Genomic DNA, 8,731 nt, shown 5'->3' with positions numbered 1-8,731 from the left:
CTCTTTGTCACCGAAAGCCTCCCCCGAGGGGGTGCACCGTTCCCGGAGGTGCTGCAATACCAGGTCGATGCGCGGAGTGGACGGAGCAAGCTCCTATTCCATCTCCCTGCTCCAAAAATCCATTTAATATATTGTCCTCGGATAGAGGACGTATCAGATATTAAACTGATAAGAACAGATACTACACTTGATCTTAGCCAAAAGGCCGAGAAGCGATGCCGACGCGCACGCCCCCGCGCACGCCCTCCCGACGACCTCCACCTTACACTCACGGTGACTCGGCGCCCGCTCCGGCCACGTCTCGCTCCCCCCGCTTCTCCCACCGTGGCACGGGCGGCACTAGCCGCTAGGCTCTCGTGCGGCTTTGTAAAGTCTCTTCCTTTTGAAAGACAAACGACGCGTCCGTCGTCGCGTCGTCGCCGGCCCCGCAAGGCCCTTCCTAATTTGAATGGCCCGCCCCTCCGCGCGCGGAGCCCTAGAGGCGCGGCGGGCGGCGGAACCTGGCTGCAGGCCAGGCGCCCTCGGCTTCACGCTTTGGCCGGCCTGGGGGGCGTGGAACCGGGCGTGGGGCTGGCGCCGGGGGCTGGCGCTGAGTCGTCCCAGGGCCCAGGAGTCCCCTCACGTCGTCACTGCGGGACCCTACGGGCTGGCTGCGGCCAGGGCGTGGGGAGGAGCCCAGAAGCGCCTGGCTGGCTGGCGTCACCTGCCAAGGGCTCCAGACACCACTTGGGACCCGAGACCGGGCCCTGAACGGGTGGCCTCCCTACCCCATCAGGAGGGCTCCTTGGGCATCTACCTAAACCCCTCCCTCCTCCCCCCCCCCCCCCGCCCCCGGGCCTCCGTTTCCCCAGGGCAGAAGTGGCCACCTTCCTACGTTCCTTCCTTAGTGGGATTGAGGGAAGGCCGAGGTAGCTCGAGCGTGACCTGACCTTGGGGTCTGAGTGGTCCAGGATGTGGGTCCTAGGTGCCACGAGGTACCGGTGGAGACGTCGTGCCTGTGACACCGAAACGAGTGAGCCGCGTGCGCTATACCGTAGCCAACGCTTCTCGTCTGGGCCAGACTTGCGCTCAGTGCTCTCTTGGCGTCCAACTTGCAGAGTTTACCTACGGAAGAAGCGGTGGAGGCAGAGAGGTTAGGCAACTGGCCCGAGACCACACAGCTTGGCGAGTGAGTGCGAGGGGCAGGCTAGGCCGAGGAAGCCGGGGGCGCCGGCAACCGAGGAATGCTTCTTCCCAGTCAGGCCCACGACGAGACTGAGCATTGCCGATGCTGACACACGGGTCCTCTGGGGTCCTCTTCCCGCTGCCTCCGCCGACGGGACGCGGGCGGGGGGCGGGGCGGGGGGGGGTGCCCCGGAGCGTGGAGCTGGCGAGCGTGGGCGCTAAGCCCTGCGGACCCGTGGGACCTAGCGAGTAACCTGGCCTCCTCCGTCAACCCTTCCATCTGAGATCTCTAAACCGGGAGATGATGAGATGACAAGTTATCAGACATGATTATTAGCAGTAACGAGACAGGCTTCTTTGTTTTTTTTAAGATTTCTTTCTTTCGTTCTTTCTTTCTTTCGTTCTTTCTTTCTTTCTTTCATTCATTCATTCATTCATTCATGTATGTATGTATATATTTATTTATGAGAGACCGAGGGAGAGAGAGAGAGGCAGAGACATAGGCAGGGGGAGGAACGGGCTCCCTCCCGGGAGCCCCATGCACCACTCGATCCCAAGACCCGGGATCACCACCTGGGCCACAGACTGACTGACGCTCAACCGCTGAGCCACCCAGGTGGCCCACGTTCCCATGTTCCGTATACAGTGTATTGGTGAGAACCAGACACAAGGCCAAAACATGTCAGGCAGGTCCTTTCTCTGTACCCTCCTCGTCTGGAAAGGGAGACTATCAACAGCTGGCAGAGAGTCCTGTGCTTCATCTTCCGTCATCCGCCCAGGGCCCCTGCTTCTCCCTTACCTGGCTTTCCTGTATTCCACAGCACGGCGTCACTTGACATTTTATACATTTATTTATTGCCTTTTAGCCTCATAGCATGTAAGCTCTAGAACGGGGTCCTGTGTTCAAGTCCCACTCGCACGTGGAGCCTACTTAAAAATAAATAAATACAGGGGATCCCTGGGTGGCGCAGCGGTTTAGCGCTCGCCTTTGGCCCAGGGCGCGATCCTGGAGACCCGGGATCGAATCCCACGTCGGGCTCCCGGTGCATGGAGCCTGCCTCTCCCTCTGCCTGTGTCTCTGCCTCTCTCTCTCTCATTCTGTGTGACTATCATAAATAATAAAAAAAAAAACAAAAATAAAAAAATAAAAATAAATACAATACTTAAAAAAATGATTTCTCGGGGCACGTGGGTGGCTCAGTCGCTCTAGCGTCTGCCTTTGGCTCAGGTCATGATCCTGGAGTCTTGGGACTGAGCCCTGCATTGGTCTCTCTCTCTCTCTCTCTCTCTCTCTCTGCTACTCCCCCTGCTTGTGTTCTCTCTTTTTCTGTGTCAAATAAATGAGTTAAATCGTTTAAAAAATGATTTCGGGGCAGCCTGGGTGGCTCAGCTGTTTAGCACCGACTTTAGCCCAGGGCGTGATCCTGGACACCCAGGATGAGTCCCACGTCAGGCTCCCTGCATGGAGCCTGCTTCTCCCTCTGCCTGTGTCTCTGCCTGTCTCTCTCTCTCTCTCTCTCTCTCTCTCTCTCATGATTAAATAAATAAAATCTTTTTTTTTTATTTATTTATGATAGTCACAGAGAGAGAGAGAGACACAGGCAGAGGGAGAAGCAGGCTCCATGCACCAAGAGCCCGATGTGGGACTCGATCCCGGGTCTCCAGGATCGCGCCCTGGGCCAAAGGCAGGCGCTAAACCGCTGCGCCACCCAGGGATCCCATAAATAAAATCTTTAAAAAAATAAAAATAAAAAATGATTTCCCCTTCTAGTTCACACACCAGCTTCTCGTGTGTTTGGTTAATGTGGGTCTCCCTTAGCCGGCTCACATCAATGGGCACAGACCAAAGTGCCTGCAAAGTTAGAGCAACAACAAGTGTGAGGGTCAGGCCCTTTCCAAGTGTCCAACTTACTATCGCTTCAAGGGAGTCGGGAATGATAAGCCAGGGGCAGGGACTTGAAGAGGACAGCTAGCTTTCTCATCCAATGCGTGTTCCCCACGGCCTTGCCCAACCGTCTGGTTATCAAACTCTTGCATCGTATGCAGTGGTGTCTTCATAAGCCAGGTTGTTCATCTTTCCATGTGCTTCACATCCACTATTATTTGCTGTGAACTGAGTGTTCATATTCTCTGCTCACTGTCCTTAGAATTGTTGATTTTTTGCATTTCTATCTCTGGCGCACTTGGTATCTGTCCTAGTATATACGTTCCGGTATTAATCTGACCTTATTTTTTCTGGATGGCTACCCAGTGGTTCCTGCATCATATATGGAAGAGCCCATCTAATCATCATTTTCAGATGCCACCTTTATCATACCAAAAAGTCCTCATATATATTTAGATCTATTTCTGGATCTCCCTTTCTTTCCTATTTTTCTTTCGTTTATTTTATTTTTAAATTTTATTTACTTATTCATGACATGGGGGGAGAGAGAGAGAGAGAGAGAGAGAGAGAGAGAGAGAGAGAGAGAGAGGCAGGCTCCATGCAGGGAGCCGGATGTGGGACTCGATCCGATGATCCCGGGACTCCAGGATCAGGCCCTGGGCTGAAGGCGGCGCTAAACCGCTGAGCCACCGGGCTGCCCTGAAAACCTCTTTTTAAATTTGTTGATTCAGAGGCACCTCGGTGGCGCAGTCAGTTAAATATCTAGCTCTTGGTTTCGGCTTGGGTCCTGATCGATCTCAGGGCCCTGGGATCAAGCCCCACATCAGGCTCCGTGCTCAGCTTGGAGTCTGTTTGAGATTCTCTCTCCTCTCTCTGCCCCTCCTGCTCATGCTCTCTGTCCCTCTCTCCCTCTCTCAAATAAATAAATCGTTCAATAAAATAATAACATAAAATGAAATTTTTGACCCACCCAATTCTTCGGTGTAACACCTGCTCTGCACCTGTCACTGTGTGGGCCCGGGATCACAGAGGTGAACGTGACCTTGTCCTTGGTCACAAGGGGCATCTGCCACGCTCATGCTCTTCCATTCCTCTCTGCCGCCATTCAGCCCCATCCACTCCTCACGCAGCTGTTGGGGAAGCCTATGCACAACCAGAGAACATCTGTTGGTGCCACGGTTGCCGACTCCAGGGGCTCCTGTGCTCGGTCCTCGGGTCTGAGAGGGCATTGGGTCCCCACCAGCCGAGGAGGACAGCACCCTCAAGTCCAGGCCCCATTGCATATGTTTTGCCTGGTCCTGTGGCAGCCCTGCCTTCAAGCCAGTGTCTACACTGTCCCCTTGCACGGCTCCATCAGCTTCTTTCCATCACCCCGCCTTTCATAACTAGTGGAAGAGACCTGGCGGGAGAGACTAGTGAAAGATACCTTGTTTCAAAAGTGGCTTAAAAAAAAAAAAAAGATTTTATTTGAGAGAGAGACAGAGAGAGAGAGAGAGAGAGAGCGCGAGAGAGAGCGCATGAATGGAGGGGGAGGGGCAGAGGGAGAAACACTCCCTGCTGAGTGGGAAGCTCAAACTCGGGGCTCATTGCCAGGATCCTGGGATCAGGACCTGAGCCAAAGGCAGACACCTAACCAGATGGGATCACCTAGGCATCCCTCACCTTGAGCCATTTTTGTTTGTTGTTTAAGATTTTATTTATTTATTTATTTATTTATTCATGAGAGACCCAGAGAGAGAGAGGCAGAGACATAGGCAGAGGGAGAAGCAGGCTTCATGCAGGGAGACCGATGCAGGACCCGATCCTGGGACCCCAGGATCCCGTCCTGGGCTGAAGGCAGACACTTAACTGCTGAGCCACCCAAGCGTCCCCCAAATAAAAATCTTAAAAAGAAATGGGGCGCCTGGGTGGCTCAGTGGTTGAAAGTCTGCCCTTGGATCAAGTTGTGATTCTGGGGTTCTGAGATCAAGTGCCACACATCAGGCTCCCCACAGGGAGTCTGCTCCTCCCTCTGCCTATGTCTCTGTGTCTTGCATGAAGAAATAAATAAAATCTTTAAACATTTTATTTTATTAAAATTGTATTTATTTATTCATGAGACACACTCACACAGAGAGGCAGAGACACAGGCAGAGGGAGAAGCAGGCTCCCTGCAAGGAGCCCAACGTGAGATTTGCTCCTGGATCCCAGCATCACGCCCTGAGCCGAAAAGGAGACACTCAGCCGCTGACGCCAATTATTCAGGCGTGCCACGAATAATTTTGAAAAAATGACTTGAGGTGGGACAGTTTGGCACCTTGCTGCTCAAAGTGTGGGCCCTACCCCAGCAGCACTGGGGTCCCATGAGCATGTTGGAAATGCAGAGCCACAGAGTATTTAACAAGACTCTCCTGGAACGCACGCGTACCTTACGGGTTGACGAGTGTTCTGCTACAGGACTTGATGACTGGGGGAGAGAGACGGGAGCAGCAGCAAACATAGTTTTCAGGATCTCAGCTCTCACTACCAACATACGCAACCCGCCCTTCTCTCACCTTTACCTTCTGAACCTCTGAGGAGAGTCTGCAAGGCAGTTTCCACAATCGTCTGGCGGTCAGACAGAGAAAAGGAGGGTGCCCAGAACACAGGAGGCAAGGTTTCGTTTTTTCTTTTTAAGTTGTTAGTGACTCAGAGCCTCCAAGAGCTGTGGCTGGGATAATAAAAAAGCTTTAATGCTCCTGGAGAGAGATGAACAAAGAAGTGTGGAGCTGTCGCACTGCGTCTCTTTGACACGTGTTGGTGTTGATCCAAGCCTGAAAGCCCAGGATGTTACGCGTGGTGGTCAAGACAATGCGTGGGCCCACAGAGCGCCTGCCCCCAGCCTCTCATCCCGAATGTATTCAGGATCCTGGGACTAAAATAGCAGGGCTTCTGTGCTGGAGAGCAAGTTCCATGTCCCGCTAGATTAGATCTGTAATACAAGTGAGACTCAGAACCCAGAACGGGGCTTCACAAGTTGCCTGCCATTGTTCAGAACCCACTGTGTGCCAGCTAATCCCTTCGTTTTCTCTTTTGGTCTTTCCACAATCCCAAAGGGAAAATGTTATCTATCATGTTTTTCACCTGAAGAAATCGAGGCTGCCAAGGACCACCGCCCAATATCTTCAGCTTTCTTCCTCTTCCTCCTCTCACAGAATTAAGGGGACCCTTACTCTTGGCTGGTTGTTTTACATCTTGGTTATGGGTGGATCCTTATTCCCATCTACCATGTGAGGACGTGGGTCAGGGTTTATGATCTCCACTTAACAGATGGGAAAACTGAGCTTCAGAAAGAGATTTGAGCTAACTAGACGCGGAAACAGACTCAGGTGCATGTGGCATGGCGGGGCAGGGGGCTGCGTTGGCACGCACTGATTTAAGAAGCTGGAAAACATGCTCCCAAGAGCAGAATGTTGGGAGTCTGGCCCATTGTTTAAGACACAAAGTGGGGGGCACCTGGATGGCACAGTCGGCTGCGTCCAACTGTTGGTTTCTGCTCAGGTCTTGACCTCAGGATCGTGAGATGTAGCCCCACAGCGGGGTGAGTCTTCAGCCAGGAGTCTGCTTAGATTTCTCTCGCCGTCTGCCCCTCCCCTCCCTTCCCTTCCCTTCCCTTCCCTTCCCTTCCCTTCCCTTCCCTTCCCTTCCCTTCCCTTCCCTTCCCTTCCCTCGGTTAGGCATCTCCCTTCGTCTCAGGTCTTGATCCTAGGATCCTGGGATCGAATTCTGCATCGGGCTCCCTGCGAGGAGCCTGTTTCTCCCTCTGCCTATGTCTCTGCCTCTGTCTCTGTCTCTGCCTCTGTCTCTGTGTCTCTTGTGAATAAATAGATAAATAATATTTATTTATAGCACAAATCAATAAATAAATCTTCTTTAAAAATTTTTATTTATTTATGATAGTCACACACACACACACACAGAGAGAGAGAGAGAGACAGACAGACAGACAGACATAGGCAGAGGGAGAGGGAGAAGCAGGCTCCATGCACCGGGAGCCCGACGTGGGATTCGAGCCCGGGTCTCCAGGGTCGCGCCCTGGGCCAAAGGCAGGCGCTAAACCGCTGCGCCACCCAGGGATCCCCTTTGTAAACAAACCTTTCATTTACTTAATTAAAGCCATTCCCATCTTAGTCCTGACCATACATAAAGTTCCTTTCCCTTATTATCTCTAGTAGCTTTACTTATATATATTAGGATGCTTAACTCTTAGAAATCTTTAATTTCCAGTGAAAACTAAGAAGCAAGCCACTGTGAACCATCTTAGCATTTTGTGGCTTGGCAGATTTATCCTTTTATAATTTCTAGAAACACATGCTTTCTCCTGTAAATTTCTTACTGTGGCACTAAACACGTTTATTAATAGATCCAAATATATTTAATTCCTCTATTTAAGAAAAAAAAGCAAAAAGTGGATAAGCCACTTTTTTTGTTCAGTAATCGATGTTTCAATGTTTCATTTATTATCTTACTTGGATGTGATCCGGCTATCTAACGAAAGTAACTCATCTCTTAGCTTAGCAAAACTTTAAGGTTTCAGGCTGAGTCAGTTAGGTTGAGCGTCCGCCTTCAGCTCAGGTCATTTTCCCAGGGTCCTGGGATCAAGGCCTGAGTCAGGCTCCCTGCCCAGCAGAGTCCGATTCTCCCTCTCCCTCCGCCCCCTGCTCATGCTCTCTCACACACACTCTATCTCAAATAAATAGAGTCGTAAATAAATAAATAAATAAATAAATAATAATAATAATAATTCACCTAGGAGTGCTTGGCTGGCTTAGTTGGTAGAGCATGCAAGTCTTGATCTCTGAGTCGCGGGTTCCAGCCCCACATTGGGTGTGGAGATTACTTAAATAAACAATAGAGCTGAAACATTCCATTGTATGTACACAAAAAACAGTTTCATCTAAAAACTTTTTATCCTATTCGTATGTATTTGATTTACTTGTTTCGTTAAATTATATTCAGACTACCCACAAAACTTCATGAGACAGGAGACAAAATCTGCCTCACGCTGAGGAGGTATTTTCCTTGCTGGCAAATTTTATAAGAGATTCTTCTTAAAAATATTTCATCGGGATCCCTGGGTGGCGCAGCGGTTTGGCGCCTGCCTTTGGCCCGGGGCGCGATCCTGGAGACCCGGGGTTGAATCCCGCGTCAGGCTCCCTGCATGGAAGCCTGCTTCTCCCTCTGCCTGTGTCTCTGCCTCTCTGTCTCTCTCTGTGTGACTATCATGAATAAATAAATAAAATCTTTAAAAAAATAAATAAAAATATTTTATTGATTTTAAATATTCTCTTTATTCATGAGAAACACGGAGAGAGGTAGAGACCTAAGCAGAGGAAGAAGAGGGAGAAGCAAGCTCCCTGCAGAGAGCCCTTTGCGGACCCGGACGTGATGCTGGGGATCCAAGATCCGGTCCCAAGTCAGGCTCCCTGCATGGAGCCTGCTTCCCCCGTGCCTGTGTGGGTCTGTGCCTCTCTCGGTCTCTCTCTCATTTTCATAAGTAGATGAAGCTTAAGAAAAAAAAAGATAAAAATAAAACTTAAAAACAGCTTTAGGGAAATGAACAACTTAAACCAGAAAGAGAAAAGCAGTAGTACAACTGTCAGTTGTTCTCGCCGTGAAACTGCGCCTGGGGTTAGCAGAATTGGAGAAAAAAAGAGCCAGAAC

At 50.7% G+C, this 8,731-nt stretch overlaps 1 long non-coding RNA gene and 1 other non-coding gene across 37 annotated transcripts in view; both read right to left on the bottom strand.

Annotated features, from left to right (window-relative positions):
• Positions 1 to 26: 26 nt before the first annotated feature.
• Positions 27 to 217, bottom strand: LOC129518472 (U2 spliceosomal RNA). Its single transcript, XR_008666206.1, has one exon. It is a non-coding gene; the product is annotated as a U2 spliceosomal RNA (small nuclear RNA).
• Positions 218 to 825: 608 nt separating this feature from the next.
• Positions 826 to 8,731, bottom strand: part of LOC129506406 (uncharacterized) — a 52,788-nt gene continuing 44,882 nt past the window's right edge. For 26 of the 36 annotated variants that reach the window (XR_008663777.1, XR_008663766.1, XR_008663778.1 and 23 more), the window contains 2 exons: positions 5,584 to 8,574; positions 1,594 to 4,192 (listed from right to left, as the gene is read on the bottom strand). This is a non-coding gene — a long non-coding RNA (uncharacterized LOC129506406). Of the gene's footprint in view, positions 1,454 to 1,593; positions 4,193 to 5,456; positions 5,496 to 5,583; positions 8,575 to 8,731 lie in introns of those variants that run through there. The other 10 variants (XR_008663804.1, XR_008663780.1, XR_008663793.1 and 7 more) reach the window with 10 other exon arrangements.

Source organism: Nyctereutes procyonoides, unplaced genomic scaffold (genome assembly GCF_905146905.1).
Source record: "Nyctereutes procyonoides isolate TBG_1078 unplaced genomic scaffold, NYPRO_anot_genome, whole genome shotgun sequence".
In the NCBI taxonomy this organism is placed as follows: Eukaryota; Metazoa; Chordata; class Mammalia; order Carnivora; family Canidae; genus Nyctereutes; species Nyctereutes procyonoides.
Note: the sequence above shows the minus strand (reverse complement) of the source record. Positions and strands in the feature narration are given on the sequence as shown.